The sequence below is a fragment of the Helianthus annuus genome, chromosome 14 (assembly GCF_002127325.2).
Source record: "Helianthus annuus cultivar XRQ/B chromosome 14, HanXRQr2.0-SUNRISE, whole genome shotgun sequence".
Classification (NCBI taxonomy): domain Eukaryota; kingdom Viridiplantae; phylum Streptophyta; class Magnoliopsida; order Asterales; family Asteraceae; genus Helianthus; species Helianthus annuus.
The window spans coordinates 97590334-97611629 of NC_035446.2; positions in this window are offsets into that span (position 1 = coordinate 97590334).

Sequence of the window (21296 nt, forward strand, 5' to 3'; positions counted from 1 at the left end):
AATGAAAAGGGCAAGAATGTAATTTGATATTTATTTTATTTTTGGGATTTATTATTATAACAACCCTAAATAATATTCTAAAACACTCCGTAATCGAAAACACGAACTCGCGTAACACTATTTCAATTGAAAAATGAAAAAAATAAAAATTTTAGTTCTGTCGCGAGCCGCGACAGACTAAACAAAACCTTTCGCAGGGCGCGAAAGGCTCATAACTTCCCGGACACGCCTAGGGACACGTGTCATTGATGCGTGTGTAGTGTAATATATTTTAGATGTATATTTTAAGACCTTTTTACACTTTTAGCCAAGTTTTAAATTTATAAAACACGATATTCACTAACACTAAACACACATATGGGCAAGTGCACCCATCGTGGACGTGGTATAGTGTTGGTAAGATACCGAGGTCGTCCAAGGACACAAGAGCTTTTAGTACCGGTTTTGTCCTCAACGTCTAATCAAATAAAAAAGTTAGAAAAGATTTTTAAACTAAGAAAATAAAAACTAACTAAATGCTGAAAATAAAATAAAAATAAAAACAGATAGACAAGATGAATCACTTGGATCCGACTCGTGTATTAGTATAACCTTTGATTATTTTCGCACTTTTGCACTTATTTAAGAGATTATCTTAGTTATTCTAGTAGGCCCCTCTTTTGAAGGCGACGTTACCCTCAACCCAGTAGTTTGAGTCAGCAAGGATACAATCCTAAAGGGTCGGATTATTGAAAGATAATTAATTAAGTTATTAATGCATAATGTGGTAGGCCCCTCTTTTGAAGGCGACGTTACCCTCGGCTAAGTAGTCTGAATCAGCAAGGATACAGTCCTAAGTAGCCGGGTTAAAGTTTTAATAGTACTTTAACTTATGAGGGGGTCAAAGAGTTTGGACCCCCGCCATCCAATACCGTTGGGCATTGAAGGAGGTCCTACTAAATTTGACCCAGGTCCTTTGCAGGATCTATACACTGAACAATGGCAAGACTCTTACCAAACCGTTCCCTTAACCCCCGACCAGGTAGCCAACATACCTCCATATAGACCGTGGAGATATGAATGGTGAAAATCTTTTATTTTATATAGACAGTAAAATAATGCCAAGACACCACGGACAAACGATAAGGAAAGATCACCTTCAATATAAGCAACTAGTTATTAAAGTCATTAATACAAAACCAAATAAAAAGTGCAAAAGATTAAAAATAAAAAGTATTATACTAAACACTTGTCTTCGCCAAGTGATGTAAGAGACTTAGGTAAACATGGCCTTGATTGTCAAGAACTCTTACGATCAATCTTGGATCCCGAGACAACTCACACACTCTATGATGGACAATGGATGATGGTGGTGGATGATGGTGTTGTGATGGTGGTGGGTGGTGGATGAAGTGTGAGAGAGGTGGTGTGCCAAGGGATGAGTTGAAATGGCTCCAAGCACTCCTATTTATAGGCTGAACAGAAGCCTGGGCACGGCCCCGTGTCCGCTGGGCACGGCCCCGTGCCCGTCTGACATTCTCTCTCTTCATTAATTGTATTCGCAATTACAATAAATGCGCCTGCAACAGTCTGAGCACGGCCCCGTGTCCGCTGAGCACGGTCCCGTGGTGGGCGATGGAAGCTTCTACAGGTTTGTCTTTTGTGCCAAGGCTGACCATGACCCCGTGTTCGCTGGACACGCCCTGTGTGGAGCTGGACACGCCCCGTGTTCAGCTGGGCACAGCCTCATGCTCAGCTTTCTTCTTGTTTTTGCTTTGGGAGATGTTGTTGAGGAGTCGGGCATGCCACGTTTCTTCCTTTTCTTTGTATTTATGTTGGATTTGACTGCATTTTTGCTTCTTTTGTTCGTTTAAGCTCTTTTAACCTTGAAAATACAAAAGGAAGACAAAAGCACACTTTTTCCAACATTAGTACTTAAAAAGGGTTAGTTTTTTGCCTCATTTGTTGTAATTTATATGTTGCATTTTACACACATCAGTCATCCACGGGTTACACCTACCTCGGTGACTGGTCAACCCTAAGCCTAGCTAAGTGGCTTTCGCGAGCCGCGAAAGGCTTAGCTAAAGGCTGTCGCGGGGCGTGACAGGGTCTGAAAATTTGTATAAATAAAGCAGTCGAGCCACAGTTTCAATTTGTTAAATTCTCTTTCTCTCTCAAGCTTTCTAAACGAAAATTATACCCACAATACCCCTAATTTCACAAAGCTCTGCCCCGTTGTAAGTGTTTTAACCCCTGTTCACTTATTCGATACCCTGTCCGATCGATCTTGAACCCAGCAACGGATGTCAAGGCGCTGCCTGATAAAGGCTATGCATTGTAAACTACGTTGGGGTTCTGATCTCGTGATGTATTGATAAAGTTGAATTGGGTTATTATACTAACACGCATGCATTGTATATTTTTAATAGTAACTCAGGAAAATCACCAGAAAATTTTATCAGGAAGCTTATAGTAAAACCTAGGTTTACAATGTGAGTCATTCTCTCTTTTTATTTAAAATGCTTTACAAAATCCTATATGTTTTTCAGTTATACTTACAGTGATCAAGTCTTCGTATTCTACAAATTACTGCCAGTATTATGGCGTTTTGTATACATTACTCTATATAACTTCACCATTGGACAAAGGGTTAGCCAATGGGTGATATGACCAAAGTCACAGATCTGTCGAGTGATAAGTACTTTGGAGTTTTTGTTAGATAAATACATTGTAATCTCCATCTTGATACTGTAAAATATAACAGTGTGTCTTTTTACAAAATGGAATGTACTCGCTAATATATCTTGCTAACAAAATATTTTTAAAATGCGTTTCAGGTAACTTAATGTGGAGCTATTAGAAGCCAGCTATGGAGCACTGAAGGCTTAAATAAAGTGGCAATAATTACCTGAATAAAAGATGAATTTTATATTTTCAACAACTAGGGTTTATCCCTATAAATACATTATAAATGGAATATGGGTTTTAGCCCATTTGTTTAATATAAAAATTTGGTGTTTTACAAATTCTGAAATTATTTCCTACCTACGATCTTGATGATGTAGTTCCGCTACAAATTTAATAAACACCGATATCACCAGTCAGGCTCGCGGCACCCGCTCCCAGGGTGGGGTCGGGGCTGCGACAGAAGGTGGTATCAGAGTCACTGGTTTAAGCCATTTAGGTGTTCTTTTAATACCTAAATTTTAAACAATTGTGTTAGGAAATTTATATAACTTATGTGTAATTCTGTGTAAATAAATCTTAATAATTATATTATGATTATTATGTTATTTTAATGATTTTTGAGTTCACAGTATGAGTGATTAAAATACATCTGACGCCTAGCGTCACTTGTCCTATTCTCCGATGGATGAAGGACCATCTGAGACAGCATCCGGATACGTAGCTAATTCTGAGGAACCTTTTGTTTTTAGAGCCAAATCTGAGGAAGCCTTTCCACCAAAGAAAAGGGGATGGTTCAATAAAAAGAAGAGGGAAAAGAGGAGAAAAAGAAGAAACCAACAAGCAACAATAACCATAGCTGAAGGAACTGCTTAGATTCTAGTAGCTAGACCTCTGTGGGAAGAACTGGATAGGAGATTAGCCAATCTTGATATGTTCCAAACCGCATAAAATATACTCTACCTTAACCGTGTAGCAGAACCAGAACCTCAGCTATTACCCTTATACCCTGAGCAACCCATAGCACTAGTACCAATGTACCCAGAACCAAATCAAGAAAACCCACTGCCAATACCAGCTTTCAACCTAAATGAAATACCTAGGTTGCCAGCACCAAACCCACTAGAACAATGGTGGACTAACGACTGGATATTTCAAGACCCGATGAATGACCCATATCCCTACACGCCATACGGAGAACCCAAACCAGCTTACAACGAACCCGCACCAGCCATAATGCCACCCATGAATCAAGAAAACGTAGCAGAACTTCGCCACTATGGTGAAGATCTGATTGAGGAAGGAAATAGGATACGTTGCATAGGAGAGAATCTCGTCTAGAAATATGACGAGAGAGAAATGCGGTACTGAAAAACCATGACCTAATACTATATATATATACACACACACTTACTTTTATTTTAATTTGATATAATATATATAATATAAAATCCACTAAAAATATATATAATATATATATCACCTATATATGTATCGATGAATAAAATTTCTAACCTTTGGAATTTCAATTGTTTGTACTTGATGCATTATATATATATATATATATATATATATATATATATATATATATATATATATATATATATATGAAAAAGAGTAGAACGTCGCGATGTCTGACGATTTTGGTTCAATATGCTTGAATATCTGCTTGTTTAATTTATTCTGTGATATTAACACCTGATAATGTTTACAATTCAGATGTCAAATGAAGTAAATCAGGAAGTCCAGAATAATAATGATAACGGGAACCAAGTGGATAAGAGTGCCATAGAACACATAGTAGCTCAGGTAATAATAGATGCCATGCCATTTATTATCGATATTCTCAAAAAGGCAGAAAATAATAAAACCATAATAGGTAGTAAACGTACTCACGACGAGCCAAATCGCAGTGTGAATGGAGATAACGGACTTCTCATCAAAGCTCCAATCCCAAAAAGAAAGAGAACCATCTCATATGGTTGTTATTACAAAGAATTCTGTCATGCAAACCAATAGAATTCTCAGGCAACGAAGGAGCTATTTCAGCTTTACGCTGGATAGAAAAGACTGAAGCAGTCTTAAAAATAAATAAATGTGCAGATGAGGATAAGATCATGTATACTTCTAATCTTTTCAAAGATGAAGCATTAGAGTGGTGGAATACCATTCTACAATCAAGAGGAAGTGAAATAGTCTACAACATGGAATGGAACAACTTTAAGGAAATAGTTGAAAGGAAATTTTGTCCTCCTCATGAAAAAGAGTAGATTGCCAATATATTTTTGAATCATATAATGATTGGGGTAAATTGTAGGGAATTTACTACCAAATTCTTTGAATATGCTAGAATAGTACCAACACTAGCCTCGCGAGAACCAGTATTAATCTCTCGTTATATCTGGGGATTAATTAGTGAGACCAGAGATATGGTCAAAGCAGCTAGGCACAAACAATTGAAGAAACAGTGAAACTTGCTAACACTCTGACAGATGGATTAATACACACGCAAGGAGAAAATCAGAAAAAGAAATCTAGGTCAAAGGATTACCCAGGAACTTTGTTCTGGTATTTCCTTTCATGGGAAAGGAACAGGTTCATCTTCTTCACCTTTCTGTAAGCTCTGTAGACAGAAGCACACAGGGAAGTGAGCGGTATCCTGCAACTTCTGCAAGAAGCCAGGACATAAGGAAGAAGAATGTAGAATCAAAGCTAGTACGAGAATATGTTATAACTGCGGAGAGACAGGTCATATATGACCAAACTGACTAAAACTAGCTCCAGCAGCAAACAACAAAGCAAAGGCAACAGAAGGACCTAAGAAGAATGCCAGAACATCCATACTGACAGTCGAAGAAGCTAAGATGATCCCTGATGTAATTGTCGATACGTTTTTAGTTAATGATCTTTATGCTAAAGTATTATTTGACTCTGGTGCAAACCAAAATTTTATAAATACTTCTTTCTGCAAATTTCTCAATCAACCATTAACTTAAACTTCACCAAGACTGTACGGTGGAGACGGTAAATGGAAATTCTGTCAAAATAAGCAAAATCCGTCAGAAAGGAAAGATAGAATTTCTAGGTCATAAGTTTACCACTAAACTGTTACCAATGAATCTAGCCGGATTCGATGTCGTATTGGGAATGGATTGGTTGGTAGCCAATTATGCACGAATTTTGTGTGATCAAAATTCTGTAGAAGTTTGTACGCCAACTGGCAAAAGGATCACAATTAAGGGAGACAAGCCGACAAGGTCAACAAAATTTATCTCTATGATGAAAACTGCAAGCTACGCACAAAAAGGAGGAATAATGTATATGATTTCGGCCATCATTAGCACTAAAGGAAAAGAATTAAAAGATATTCATGTAGTATCTAAATTCTCAGATGTTTTTCTAGAAGAGCTACCTGGATTATCGCCAGATCGCGAGGTAGAATTTAGAATTCACATGATGCATGAATTAAAGAAACAGTTAGGCGAATTATTAGAAAAAGGTTTTATACAATCTAGTTCATCACCATGGGGAGCACCTGTGCTATTTGTCAAAAAGAAAGATGGATCGATGCGTATGTGTATTGATTACTGGGAATTGAATAAGATTATGATTAAAAATCGGTACCCACTACCGAGAATCGATGATCTATTTGATCAACTTCAAGGAGCCCGATTCTTTTCCAAGATCGACCTACGCTTAGGATATCATCAACTAAAGGTACAGGAAGAGGACATTCCTAAAACTGCTTTCGGAAATAGGTACGGCCATTATGAATTTACAGTCATGCCATTTGGTTTAACTAATGCCCCAGCAGCATTTATGGACATGATGAACATGATATGTAAACCATACCCGGATAAATTCATTATTGTTTTTATAGATGATATATTGATTTACTCCAGAAGTAAAGAAGAACATGCGGAGCATTTACATACACTTCTGACATTATTGAGAAAGGAAAAGCTTTATGCTAAATTCTCAAAATGTGAATTTTGGTTGCAAGAAGTGCAATTTCTTGGACACTTAGTTAATCATGAAGGAATTCATGTGGATCCTACAAAGATTGAAGCTATTACCAAATGGAAAGACCCTGAATCACCAACGAAGTAAGAAATTTTCTTGGATTGGCAGGATACTATAGACGTTTCATTCAAGATTTTTCTAGAATAGGCATTCCATTAGCCAAACTAACTTGCAAGACAGTGAAGTTTGAATGGGGACCAAAACAGGAAGAAGAATTCAAGATTTTGAAGCAAAGATTAACTAACGCACCAATACTTGCTTTACCATAAGGAACTGAAGACTTTGTAGTCTATTGTGATGCATCCAAGTTAGGATTTGGATGTGTGTTGATGCAACGTCAAAAAGTAATTGCTTATGCCTCTAGACAACTAAAGAAGCATGAAGAAAATTATACAACCCACGATCTAGAGTTAGGAGCAATAATTTTTGCCCTTAAGATTTGGAGAAATTATCTCTATGGTAGTAAGTTTATTGTCTTCACAGATCATAAGAGTTTAAGGTATGTTTTCAGACAAAAGGAATTAAACATGAGGCAAAGACGTTGGATGGAAATCCTAAGCGATTATGATTGTGATATTCATTATGATGCAGGAAAAGCTAATGTAGTAGCCGATGCTTTAAGTCGAAAGTACCATGAGAAGCCAAAAAGGGTACATGCTCTCAGATTAAACCTACAAGTAGATTTAAATGAACAATTGAAAAAGGTACAAGAAACAACAATCAAGGATGATGCTGAAGGTTTGAAAGGAATAATTAAAGAATTAGAAAAAGAAGCAGGCGGAATTTGGAAATTCCATTATAAAAGAATTTGGGTACCTATTCAAGGAAACCTACGAGGCCGAGTTTTAGAAGAAGCTCATAAATCCAAGTATTTGATGCATCCTGGAAGTGACAAGATGTATCAAGACTTAAGGAAAGATTTTTGGTGGATAGGATTGAAAAAGGATATAGCAAATTATGTTGCTAAGTGTTTAACCTGTTCACATGTTAAAGCTGAACATCAGAAACCTTCAGGATTACTTCAGTAATTGGAAATGCCAATTTGGAAATGGGAATTTGTAGGATCGATTTCTGACCCGAACGAGTCGATCAGAAGAGTTTATCTCTAAACGAACGGCGGAAACAGACGTGTAGAGGTCAATTCAGCTAGAAATACACTATAAACTGTTGTATGATTGATTTCAAGACGTTTTACAACCTGACAACACTTCGTTGCTCTAGCCGGAAAGTTACAAATGGTGAAAGTTTGAAACCTATTTATAGGAGGGACCCTTTAGTTTAAAAGTGACCCTTTAGTTTGAAAGTGTTTCAAACGGACAGGACACATTTCAAACTAAACCCCCTTCAAACTAAACCCTTTCAAACTAAACCCTTTCAAGCTAAACCCTTTCAAACTTTCATGTTCATATATAATAAACCGAGACTCGATATAAGACGAAGACAACAGATGAATGCACCAACAGACTCCCCCTCAGATGTTGACGGAGTCTTCAGTGTCGAGTCTTCGCATCTTCAATCTTGATCAGTCCTCTCGAACTCTTTGAAGTATTTGACGTTATAAGAATCCTCAAATCTTTCTCTTCTCTTTTCGTCATCATCAACAAACTCCCCACGAACAATCTCTAATCGGATGTCTTCAGACTCCCCCTTTCGATATGCTGGGATCGCGGCCTGGCTTGTTGAAATCACACAGTCTTCAGGTATCGGAACCTGGCACTCTATCTTCATATAACCTGCACATTCTCTACCCAAAAATAAATTTTCTGATGATAACTTGTAGCAACAATCTCACCAGCTAATAAACCTCTTGCAGGAATAATACAATCAAAGAATGATTTTACAATGTTAATCTTTGATAAACCACTTGAAGATATATTTAAATTTTTCAAAACAACACACTCTCCCAAAACCATTTGTTCATCATGTTTAGCACTCGGAATTTTGAAAATTAGCTCTCCAACACCAGTTGTCGAAAATCTTTTTGATTTTTTTCAAAATTTATGCTAAAACACACTAAAAATCTTTTTGGATTTTTGAATGTATAGAAATGAAATGCAGAGAAAACAAAATATTTACAAACAATATTTTTGTTAGTTTGTGTAAGAGGATCATATCAGTTTTGTGACAAATCACTAACACCATTAAGCTTTAAACATACTCAGTTCTAAACAATTTACCTAGATTGTCAGTATATTGGTCCACTTTAAATTTTCACACAAATTTCAATCGATTCGAGATACGATATTAGTGTTTTAGAAACTTAAACTTAATTGTGTATCACTCCACTCGAATATACTCCTGTATCCAGATCCCAATATTCAGTCTTACAGGTGAGTATACCACAGATGATATCTGTAAAGGGGTTATGTGCGAGGGCCGTGAGAGCTCAGGTCGATACTTCCATATACGCAGAGAGATGACGGCTTCGACTTTTGGTGGGTCCCCTTTAGAGGATCTTTTGATTACAACAGCAGCGACTATCAATTTTATTGTCTCATCAGCTTGCTGAGGGCGATGCTATGTTTCAAGCATTTTGCGAAAAGCATTATCTGGAGACTAGGTTAGTACTTCCATACAGCAGAAGTCCCGGGATAATACCCCAGATATCATTGAGTATAAAGACCTAGTATCTCAGAATACGGGACCTTTCAAACAAGATTTCGGGGGTTACCCATATATTCAAGAATAGTTACCCACGAATCAAGCAAGTTTAAATTAGGTTTATATCTCGTTTCAATTTACTAAATGTGCAAAAACCTACTGACACATCCGCAGTAAGATTGTTTATCTCTTTTAAACTTTCCAATTCTTTAGCATGTTGTGATAGTCCACTGATGTACTATCATTTCCTCTTTTTTACAACAAAACTCATTTTTGATCATGTTTTTGACTTTTTCAAATTTTCTGATGTTTTTGGATTTTCTGAAATCTTCTACTCCCCCTAAAATGCAAACACATTACGAAAATATGAAAACAAACTGTACAGAAACATGACCACCGATATTAAATCACATCAATTCGCCATTCACTTGGCATAAACAATCAGAACGCCCCCTATCAACAAACTATTTTCCCATTTAGATTTCAAAACACTTAAGTTTGTTTTAATCAAAATGGTTTTTCCGGAAAATAAGTTTGATTGATTTTATCACTTGTAGATTTATCAAACAAATGTTCGGGGATGTGGTTCATCATCTTGTCTTCCAACCAAAAGTAGGAAAATACAAGTACAACTTAATGTCCTTGATTTACCATACTCAATCAAATCATCTAACCACTTGTAATTATAACCATCAAACATAAACAAACCTCTTTACCGATTGTATGATTGACGTTACCGAATAAAATTCAAGAAAGATGCCGATTCATGCTCCACGCTTACCAACCTGGGAGCTCCGGCAAGTCCTGAGACTTACTGTTCATAATATGTACCATCCCAGTCACAAACCAGGGATGGTTCAACCTTTTCTTTCTTTGTTTTCTTCTCATAAAATTCTTTAACCCCTTTGACTTTTCGATCAATCATCTTTCCAAAGATATGTTTTACCTTGGGGTTAAAGGCCTTCTCAGCATCAACTTCCTGCTTGTCATTGTAAAATTGATTAGAAATTTCAGTTTTACCAATTTTCTTTTTATAATTTTCAGCCCGGAGTGATGGAAATTCCTCATCATTCACAATTGGAACTGGTTTTTCATCTTTTAAAACAGCTTCACATTTTGAAACATCATGTGGCTCAACTGATTTTATGGAATCAGTTTCATCACCAGAAAGCTCCTCTGATTTTGACCTATCAGAATCATCGCTAGAGCTTTCACCAACCTTCTTAACAACCTATTTCTGGTTGTCAGATTTAGCTCTCTTCTTGTAAAACTTGTTCGAACTTTTACCAATTTCAAATGTAGAATCTTTAAACAATTTTGTTCTATCAATTGGTGGTTCGAATTCAAGCACTTTCTCTTTGACTTTACGAAATACTCCCTGTTTTGATTGTATTGCCTTAGAACAATCTTTGGCAATATGTCCAACAATGTTGCTTTGGAAACAGGTTCTCGTATCTTTCTTCTGCTCAGTCATCTTCTTCATTTCATCTTGCTTCTTTGCAAGGAACTCATTGTTTGACTGCCTCCAGAATGCTTTCTTTTCTTCTTCTTCAGATGACGTTCCTGAAACAAATGTAATTTTGGATTTAAAATCACGAACATATTTTTCATTTTTCTGTTTTTCTGTTTGAGTAAAACCTAAACCTTTCTTTTTGAAATTACCGTTATGGTTTGATTTCTTTTGGAAACCAGAACCAGAACCGTAACCCTTTTTCTTGTTTAATTTTTGTTGTACTCTTGAGGTGTATTTTTTAGGTTTTTCATTAAGACATAAGTCTTTTATTTCAGAAATATTAATTTCTATGAGTTTGAAAACCTTGTTTATCAATTCAGTTTTGACACCTCTTATTGGAATTCCTCATCAGAATATAATTTGTCAGAATTATTCAAAGTGTAGGCAACTTTAAACAACCCATCATCCAAATTAGATTTTGATAATAGGAATTCTTTGTCATAGACTATTTTTCCCTGTTTTTCTGTTTGACCCGGAGTGCTTGACTCGGACTTTGACTTTGACGCGGACTCCGACTTTGACTCCTCTATCTCATCGTTTTCTAACACATGATCCACGACTTTCTTCATTAATTGAGACTGTTGATTAGTGTCAGACGATGTAAACACAACATCAATACTATCTGGTAGATTGACTGACGACTTTGACTCCCACTGTAAATTTGTTGCCTTTTTGACTCTTTCATCGTTTGGGTATCTTGGCAAATATCTATTTTCCAGCGGGGGTGGACACTTGTTATAACTGACACCTTGCTTCTTACCAGATGATGTCTTTTCGGTGTCTTTTTTCTTGTCATTCTTCTTCCTGTCAACAATCTTTTCATCAGCACCTTTTCCAGCTGCTTTCTCTTCAGTTACCTCATCATCTTCCCATACCTTCATACTTTCAACCGTCGGATAAATCCTGTCAATAACATAGGAAGTACATGAGTAACTTTTTAAAAAACGATTAACTCTTTCAGTTTCAATTCTTTGTTGCTCAAGCTTTTGTTCCAAAGCAGCATTCTTCTCAATGTAGTTTTTTACAACTTTCTGCTTTGTCATGAAGGCTCCCTGAAGTGTCTTCATCGCTGTAGCTTGTTCTTCACTCGTTTGGTTGTATTGATTCATCGTTTTGTTCAGCACATCATAAGACTCCTTCAGACTGTTCAAGTTGTAAATCAATGTGCTGTTCTGCTTCTTTACAGCTTCACAATTTTTACACTTCACTGGAATCTCTTTAGCATCAACTTCTTCCTCAACCTTGAATTTAGAAACTTCTTTCACCTTTTGTCTTCTCACCACTGGAACATCTTCATCATCACTGCTCACTGGTGTTTTGATCTTTTTCTTTTTCTTCTTTGCCTTCTCATCCTCACTGTCACTTTCTGCCAGCAACTTCATATCGGCTTTGAATTTTCTTGCCCAATACTCAGTATCATCATCACTATCACTTTCAGCAAGCAACTTCATATCACCTTTGAATTTTCTTGCCCAATACTCAGTATCATCATCACTATCCATGTTTCAGTAACAGGTTTCAAACAAAATCACTTTGAATCACCTCGTACAAAAATACTGGTGAATTTTCGTGCGAACTGAAAGTTGACACACTGTGCGAACAGCTAAGAACCGGATCAAATATGGATGACTTGACTCTTTTACTTGCAAACTGACGGACTTTCAAATGACCTGAGCCTTTGAGACTTTTGAACTCCAAACTGTGCGGATTTGGTAATGAACCGGTTAATTTTGATCTCGTGAATTATATAACTGCCGACAACATTAATTCCAACACATGAACTGATCCTTGTTTCTCAAAAATTTGATTTAAAATTCAACTTATTTACTATACACGTCAATTAACAAACAAATTCACGTGATTTTTTATTTATATATGAAGTGCCGAAACTTTTGATTACACCTTAATTCTCATTTAACCAACATCATAGTGGATCTGACAATTTGAAAAAAATTGGGCCACAACTTCACATGCAAACCGGCACATTGATTAGATCTATTAATCCACTAACCGACAAACTTTGACACCCCTTAATTCTTATTGGACCTTCAAAAAATGTTGGACTGACAACAATATCCACTGATGGTCAACATATTGACACATGATCATTTGGCCGATGTAATGAATCCCTTTGATTGGGCCAATGTCATGAATTCTTTTGATTGGGCCAAAAATTTATTGATATAGTCAAACACTATTGCTTGATTGGACCGATGGTATAGGATAATGAGCTATGGAAATGATAAAATCACATGCTCGTTTAATAATTCTCACAATTCTATGTACTTTCCAAACGGTTCACAGTTTTCAAAAACACTTTCAAACGGGCATCTTTTTCAAACGATAGCCTCAAACGGAATAGTTTCTTTCAAACGGGATCGGCAAGTTTCAAACGGTCACATGTATTTTCAAACGGAAAGTATCACTTTTAAACGATCATTCAAACTGAATAGGTATTTTCAAACGATAGGACAAGATTCAAACGATAAGGTGGCAGTTTTCAAACGGTCAGGCACTGCTACGTTCAAACGGAACCCATATTTCATGCCATTTTCCCCACTTTTACTTCGATTTTTGAACTGAAATTCTCAAGGCTTTGTTAAAACACCATTACGCACATATTGTGAGAGTTTCAGCCGATTTCAACCATGAAAACTTGTAATTTTCGAAAAAGAAAGATGTAGAAACAGAAAATGCAGCTAAATTGTATAGAACTCTTCCTCCTGAGCTCTGATACCACTTATAGGATCGATTTCTGACCCGAACGAGTCGATCAGAAGAGTTTATCTCTAAACGAACAACGGAAACAGACGTGTAGAGGTCAATTCAGCTAGAAATACACTATAAACTGTTGTATGATTGATTTCAAGACGTTTTACAACCTGACAACACTTCGGCAGCACTTCGTTGCTCTAGCCGGAAAGTTACAAATGGTGAAAGTTTGAAACCTATTTATAGGAGGGATCCTTTAGTTTGAAAGTGACCCTTTAGTTTGAAAGTGTTTCAAACGGACATGACACATTTCAAACTAAACCCTTTCAAACTAAACCCTTTCAAACTAAACCCTTTCAAACTTTCATGTTCAAATATAATAAACCGAGACTCGATATAAGACGAAGACAACAGATGAATGCACCAACAGAATTGATAACAATGGACTTTGTTACCAAATTACCCAACACTCGAAAAGGTAATGACAAAATTTGTGTAATTGTAGACAGATTGACTAAATCTGCCCATTTCTTACCAATGAAAGAAACTTTCAGTGTGGAACAACTAGCTAAGCTATATGTGAATGAAATAGTTTCATTACATGGGATTCCTTTATCCATTGTATCTGATAGAGATAGTCGTTTTACTTCTCATTTCTAGACAAGTTTCCAAAAGGCAATGGGAACCAAATTAAATTTAAGTACAGTTTATCATCCTCAAACAGATGGACAAAGTGAAAGGACAATTCAAACTATGGAAGATATGCTTAGAGCCTATGTGATAGATTTTGGAGGAAGTTGGGATGAACACTTACCTTTAATAGAATTTTCTTACAACAATAGCTATCATACAAGAAAAGACTAACAAAATAACTCAAGTCAAGGAAAGACTGAAAATAGCACGAGACCGTCAAAAGACTTATGTAGATAACAGACGTAAACCGTTGGAATTTCAAGTTGTAGACAAAGTACTGTTAAAAGTCTCGCCATGGAAAAGAGTCGTAAGATTTGGTAAGAGAGGAAAGCTAAGCCCAAGGTATGTTGGACCTTTTGAAATTATCAAACGAATAGGCCCAGTAGCTTATCAGCTACAGTTACCTGAAGAGATGACAGGAGTACATGATGTATTTCATGTATATAATCTAAAGAAATGCTTAGCTGATGAATCATTGGTGATACCTCTTCAAGATATAGAGGTAAATGAAAAGCTTAAGTTTGTGGAGAAGCCAATGCAAAATGAAGATAGAAAGATCAAGAATCTCAAGCATAAGAGATTCGTTCTGGTCAAAGTAAAGTGGGATTCAAAGAAAGGGCCAGAATACACATGGGAGCTAGAATCTGAAATGAAAAGGAAATATGCTTACTTATTCCAGTGAATCTCAAGGACGAGATTTAAAACAAGGTAGGGAGGATATAACAACCCTCAAAATATTCTAAAATACTCCGTAGTCGAAAAACCAAACTTGCGTAACATTATTTCAATTGAAAAATGAAAAAAATAAAAATTTTAGGTCTGTCGCGGGCCGCGATAGACTAAAGAAAACCTTTCGAAGGGCGCGAAAGGCTCATAACTTCCCGGACACGCCTAGGGACACGTGTCGTCCACGTGTCACACCTGCACCGATGACTGGTCAACCCTAAGCCTAGCTAAGGGGCTTTCACGGGCCATGAAAGACTTAGCCTAAGGCTGTCGCGGGGCACGACAATGTCTGAAAATTTGTATAAATAGATCAGGCGAGCCACAGTTTCAATTCGTTCAATTCTCTTTCTCTCTCAAGCTTTCTAAACGAAAATTATACCCACAATACCCCTAATTTCACAAAGCTCTGCCCCGTTGTAAATGTTTTAACCCTTGATCACTGATTCGATACCCTGTCCGATCGATCTTGAACCCAACAACGGATATCAATGTGCTGCTTGATAAAGGCTATGCTTTGTAAACTACGTTGGGGTTCTGATCTCGTGATGTATTGATAAAGTTGATTTTGTTTATTATACTAACACGTGTGCACTGTATATTTTTAATAGGAACTCGGGAAAATCACCAGAAAATTTTATCAGGAAGCTTATAGTAAAACCTAAGTTTACAATGTGAGTCATTTTCTTTTTTTTTTATTTAAAATGCTTTACAAAATCCTAAATGTTTTTCAGTTATACTTACAGTGATCGAGTCTTTGTATTCTGCAAATTACTGCCAGTATTATGGCGTTTTGTATACATTACTTGATATAACTTCACCATTGGACAAAGGGTTAGCCAGTGGGTGATATGACCATAGTCACAGATCCGTCAAGTGACAAGTACTTTGGAGTTTTTGTTAGATATAAACATTGTAATCTCCATCTTGATACTGTAAAATACAACAATGTGTCTTTTTACAAAATGAAATGTACTCGACAGTATTTCTTGCTGATAAAATATTTTTAAAACGCGTTTCAGGTAACTTGATGTGAAGCTATTAGAAGCCAGCTATGGAGCACTGAAGGCTTAAATAAAGTGGCAATAATTACTCGAATAAAAGATGAATTTTATATTTTCAGCAACTAGGGTTTATCCCTATAAATGGAATATGGGTTTTAGCCCATTTGTTTAATGTAAAAGTTTGGTATTTTACAAACTCTGAAATTATTTCCTAACTACGATCTTGATGATGTAATTCCGCCGCAAATGTAATAAACACCGATATCACCAGTCAGGCTCGCGACGCCCGCTCCCATGGTGGGGTCGGGGGCTGCAACAATTATATTCTAAACTAACATATAAGAAATTTAAGGAAACCAAATATCTCATTGATTTCGAACCGACTGTTATATTACGATTGAAACCATGTTTATCAATCCATTCGCAATTCATCATCTTCTTTTAAAGCACATCCAATTCGTATTTCATCTGGTTTGTCACCTTGTGTTTTATCACTAAAGCACACTAGTATAAACACATCCAGTATCCAACTTCAAGTGTAGTAAAACACAATACTATGATCAAACTTTAAAAAAAAACACCTTGTCTTCAACAAAACATACTGAATACATGTATACGCATGATCTAATAACAATGTACCTTTAATACATCAACCCTTAAAACAATATCAATATAAAAAACAACTCCTTTACCAAGACACTCACTTTGTTTGTCACATTGTGTTTTATCACTAAAACACACTATTATGAACACATCTAGTATCCAACATCAAGTGTAGTAAACCACAGTACTATGATCAAACTTTAAAAAACAACATTGTTTTCAACAAAACATATTGGATACATGTATATGCAGGATTTAATCACAATGTAGCTTTAACACATAAATCCTTAAAACAATATCAATGTAAATAACACTGTCTTGACACTGTGTTTTATCAGTTTCTAGTTTTTTCACATTGTGTTTTATCATCGTCTTGTGTTTTACTACACTTGAAGTTGGATACTGGATGCGTTTCATAGTAGTGTGTTTTAGTGATAAAACACAATGTGACGAACCATATGAAATACGAATTGAATGTGCTTTAGAAGAAGATGATGAATTGCGAATGGAATGATAAACATGGTATTGATGTGCATATATTTCAATCCGAATTTGTAATCTTGATCCATGATTCTAGCTATTTTTGGTACGAAAGAGGGTTTTCTATAACTGGTTTTAGTGAGAGGGAAAATCGCGAGATTGTAGGGGCTTGTGTTATTTATGACAGTTATTTGATTGATTTAAAACAAGTAAAATGACCATACTACCCCTAACCTATTATGACAATTAATTAATGACACACAAATATTACAACAATACCACTGACTTGATCTCAACCATTAAACACACCTATCGGATGGCCCATATCGCTTCCTACACTTTGCGCAGGAACCTTACTATATATATATATATATATATATATATATATATATATATATATATGAGTAAATTCCAAGTTTTATCCTTTATGTTTGTACCAAATTTCAGGCGGTGTCCTTTAGCGCATAACTTGACGAGTTTTGTAGTTAACGTTTCAAAATCTTGCCCGGTATGTTCTTTGAGCCTAACTTAGTTAATTTTTCTTGTTGAGTCTAGTTACACAAAGGTATCTTAGTCTTTTTACCTATTTATTATAGTTACTTATACAAAAACACTTTTTAAAAATTATTTTACACATTTAAAAGCTAGCTCAATACTTCCCCGGATCCACACAAACCTCCTTATCACTCCATTACCTTCACATTCAAAACTACAACAAAATCCAGATTCTCACATCTTCACGTTCACTTTCCTATATCTCACCTAATCAACCTTAAAACACAACCGTTCAACAAAATCACTTTCAGGATCTCTAAAGTCTAAGCTAATCCACTTTACCCGCCATTGAAAGAAGTCCCCTAAATCTCTAAAGTCTGCCCTAATCTGTAGATATAGAAAAAACCCTAACAAAAACAAAATCTCTTACCTAATCGCCACCCATCACTATTATTCTTCTTCACAACATCATCTTCTTCAATGCGTCGGAAGGAATCAACACCCATCAACACGGCTGAAACGCTATCTCCATAGCCGATAGGCATCAACTCAGTGAAGCATTTGATTTATAAAATCAGGATAAGAACTGTGATATCTGACCATCTTTCTCGTTTCAAATCCTGCAACTAGCATGAAATCCGATCAGATCTAACCATATGCGGCGGTAAGTTGAAGATGTGGTTAGGGTTTTGGTGGGGTTCATTAGCGGTGGATGGTGATGGTTTGGTTGTTACAGGTTGTTGTAATAGTGGGTGTGGTAGTGGGAGGTGTTGGGTTGGTGGTTATGGCCTGTGGGTGAAGGCTAGCTGAGAGTGAGAGAGTTTGAGACATATAAATGTGTTACAATATAGTTAACCTTTTAAATATAAATGTGTTATAATATAATTAACTTTTTAAATTTGGTTTTTGATTTATTATAATACTTTAACTAAATGAGTAAAAAGACTAAGATACCCTTGTGTGACCAGACTTAACAAGAAAAATTAACTGAGTTAGGCTTAAAGGACATGCTGTGCAAGATTTTGAAACAATAAGTATGAAACTCGTCAGGTTTTGCGTTAAAGGATACCGTCTGAAATTTGGTACAAACATAAAGGATAAAACTTGTATTTTACTCTCTCTCTCTCTCTCTCTCTCTATATATATATATATATATATATATATATATATATATATATATATATATATATACGGGATCAGGAGAAAACGCCCTAATGTGTGAGAACGGTGAGAACGTATACTGCACAACACGTGGCGCAGATGTAATTAGGGTCTAAGGTGTTTTTTTTCTTTTCAATATTCTTGTTTGCCCGACGCTTCAGTTTTGGCGTCTAAGATAATTTTGGCGTTAACTAGCTTCATTACTTACTTGGCGTTTTACTGTTTTTTTTATCTGTGTCGTTGAATTAATTCTTTTTGTGTCACATAGTTAACTTATTTGGCGTTATGGCGTTTTCCAGGTCACTTTTTTGGCATTCGTGGCGTTTGTTAATAACAGATTATGATTGATTAATATTTATAAGATTACAATAATACGAAAATAAAAAAAAACTAATAGTCTTCTGTGGATGGGATTACATCAGAGTTGTACCCATCGCTTTGTTCCTCACTTTGTTCAGATTCATCATCATCAAGTTTTAGATTGGCGTATAACACCATCATTTCGTCTCCTCTTTGCCGCAGCCTATAATTGAATATCATTGTAACCCTGGACTTTGCACCATTCGAAGGTCCTAAATCACATAGTTGTTCAAGCAGATGTAGCCTCTCTGTCTTTAACATATCCTCCATCGGCATTGAATATTTCACCCCATGTTGATAAATCACTTCAACCGTTCCTGCTTCTTCATGCACCACCCAACTGCTAACTGTTGGTAGAGGACTGTCGTCAATATCATCATCATCATCATCATCATCATCATCATCATCATCATCATCATCTTCTGCCTAAAATTTTCTCTCCAATCTTTTTATTACTGTTCGAGTTCTTTCACAATCGTTGGCCCTTGGAACCCCAAGGGCTAGAATATCCCTCTGAACCCCTTCAGACATACCAAGTATGGCTTTGATTGTCGTTACCTTCACCCTTTTCCTATCAGAGAACTTTAGGATGAATCGTCTCTCCGACCTTTCAAACCTCCATGCAATAACCTTAACCATTTTTTAAGTTTTTGACGTTTTTGGACAACATGCGGCATTTTAGACAATGTTTTTGGCGTGTTTGAGTCGTGTTCTCATGGTCTACTTTTATATTGACTTTTTTCCCGCGCAGTGATAGGTAATTATGGCGTTTTGAAAAAGATAAATAAATTCAATTCCCCAAGTATTTTGCTTTCGATATAATAAATGTTAGTAATTATGTTTCCGTCGTTTCATTTTACTGTTTTGCAGTTGCCGTGTTTTGTTTTCAGATTCATTTGTTTTATGGTGTAAAACGTCCCATCTTGACGGATGTAATTATGGCGTTTTGTTTTCCAATGGCGTTTTGATAAAGATGACACTTTTTGTTTTATTCACTTTGCACATTGTTTTAACCTTTTTTTTACATTTATTATAATAGTACCTGTTTAAAGTAATTTTATTATAGTTTGGTAGTTTTTGGGGCGTTTTATGGCATGATGGCGTTTCACAAGCATTTGCCCGTTTGGCATTTTATTATATTTTTCATTACAGGATTAATGTATTGTTGTTCTTAGCTGAAAATTACATAACAAACAACAGAAAAAAAATTTAAAAAAAAAACAAATAGAAGCAATTTATGATCTAAATCTTGAGTGTCATTAGACTCTTTCTTCTTTTGAAACTAAAAGAACTGTCACAAATAAATGGCGTTTTGGGTTTGGCATGGTTTATTTTCTTTGTTCGTGTGTTGAAGTGTCTTTGTGGATATTGGAGACATAGATCGACTCCGAGTGGGTGGATGCTATCTGCCGTCATCTTCATTATAATCATCAAGGCCAAAGTAGCATTTACACTAGGATAGGTCTCTTCTACTCATCCAAACCTTCTTCAAGAACAAAGAAGATAAAATGACATATGGGTGTCATTAGTCCCTCTTTCTTAAAATTTGTCCATCTCATGCAGCAAAATCTTACTCCCCTCACCTAACAAACTATTCAGCGAATCTTCATGCAGAACATTGCTGAGTATCAAAGAAAAGATGTTTGCCAACGTTGATTTCTCTCAACTTTTTGGCGTTTTACAGTGAGTTGTATTTTTAGGAACCATTGTGTTTTTGTGTGTTTTTTTGGTGTGATAAACGAAAGGTGGTGAGACATTTCTATTTATAGGATTTTTTTGGCGCGTAGTTTAGGCGAGATATTATTTTATAACAATAAATGCAATTAACATTTACCCGGATGTAAGACTTGGCATTTATATATTATGGCGTTTTACATTTTATGACATTTTTGTAGCCTGAGAGCTTAAATAAAAACACAGAAAAAACTACGCAGTGATAAAATTGGCGTTTTGTATTTACTTGGCGTTTTGTATTTCAACGGCGTTTTATGTGAGAAAGGATGTTTTACCTTTTTTACCCTTAATGAAGCACGTCCACGTAATATAATATGTTATTTACGAAAACGCCATCGCGCCAATCTAGTCCATAGATTGTTTTGATCGAACGATCCATAACCGTTCTTAGCGTTCTTACACTTTCCCCGTTTTCTTTAATCATGACCCTATATATATAGAGAGAAAGTATAATGTACAAAACGCCTTAACGTACGTTAACGTACGCGACACAAACACAACTTGCGTGATAATATATAAATAACATGCGT